Genomic DNA, 1,569 nt, shown 5'->3' on the forward strand with positions numbered 1-1,569 from the left:
TCCTTCCTGTTTCAGTGAAACGTTTTAATTATCTAGTTCTTCTGCAGGAGGCGTCTTACCGTTTCTTTTCCGACGAAGGAACTTCCCATCGCCAATGAACAATGAACAAGGATTTACGTTGCAAACGACTGTAGAGAAAAAAAACGAAGGAGATGATTTTCCAGAGCTGCTAAATTGAATTAAATTACACGTGAACGCAAGAAGATGTTCGTCCTGAATTAGCTATTGCGATGCCAACGGGACTGTCGTAAAATAGAGGTCGCGTTAATTGGACTCTGGGCAGCAATAAGAAGAGCAACCGTAAAATGAAGAATTAAGTTGTAATAGGACTGTAATACGAATCATTTTGTGTAATTTACAGCAGCAATAAAAAAGGAAAAAGCATTGTTCACACTTTTTTCGTGTGCCTAAACTATCAAATTAGCTGTGAACACAAGTAAGGGAAGTTTACTAAATACCCAGCTGAAATGCTACAACTATCATGGAACATCTGGGCGAGTGGGCTTACAACGCAAGAGGATTGAGTGAAAAGAAACTTCAGCTGAAATGTAGATTGGTTATAGCGATTGGGTGTCATACTTGAAAAGGATAGAGTTGACTGACCACCCAGCTGAAGCCTTGAAACATCCAGACGAGCTAGCAGTTAGCATGTATGTACGAGAATTTGGATAGTGTGGATCGTGTTATTGAAATTATGTATAAACCTTTTGCCAAAAAACAACAAGCAATACTTACAACTAACTTTTGTTAAAGAGTACCATTTGGTGACACAAAAAGCGAAGCAATGAAAAAAAAACTCCGCTAAACTAGTTGCACAAATCCCATAAAGCAAACAGGAAAAGAAATGAGAGATACTATAAATGGAAAAACTTCTTCAATTGAGTCAGTCATTTGCTTGACAGTCACCAGAACCCCTTTCAGCGGCACAAAAAATACCGCTTCAATGATAGTCACTCTATTTGGATGCCAATAAAAATAATAATTTAAAGTTTCATTACGTTTTATGATTCATCCACTGGTCATTAAACAAGTAATTATGGTTTTCATTCCGAGGCAGTTTCCATCCCGACATTTGCAACCAGCTTTAAAGCTACATTCCGTCCAGTGCACACCAAAGAAATATTCCGAAAAGCCACGTTGGCTTGGCCCTAGAATTCCTTCACCGCATTTCCAACTAAGCTGCACCCAGTCATATTGTATCCAACCACACTTTCGGGTACTTAGCACCATGAACATAAGGAAGGAACCCCACACCACCTTCTCTACCGAATGGGAACGTATTCGGTTGAAATGGAATTCAAAGGGCGTCTGCTGCCGTTTTCTACACGTTCAAATATGTATGCAGCGAAACTTAACAAAACGGAGTTCCTCCTGGCACCAGTCAGTGCACTCCACCCACCCATCCTCGGATCGGATCCAAAGCACGGGAATCGTCTAATGAGCGGAGCGTTAAATTAAATTCATTGCAAATGCAGTTTCCATGTCGCACCTAGTGCTAACCACAATCCCCTCCTCCATGCATTCCAAAGCTGAGAAAGATAGGTGTTTTCAATTTGCCTTTAAAGAAAG

This window comes from Armigeres subalbatus, chromosome 1, assembly GCF_024139115.2.
Source record: "Armigeres subalbatus isolate Guangzhou_Male chromosome 1, GZ_Asu_2, whole genome shotgun sequence".
Lineage (NCBI taxonomy): Eukaryota > Metazoa > Arthropoda > Insecta > Diptera > Culicidae > Armigeres > Armigeres subalbatus.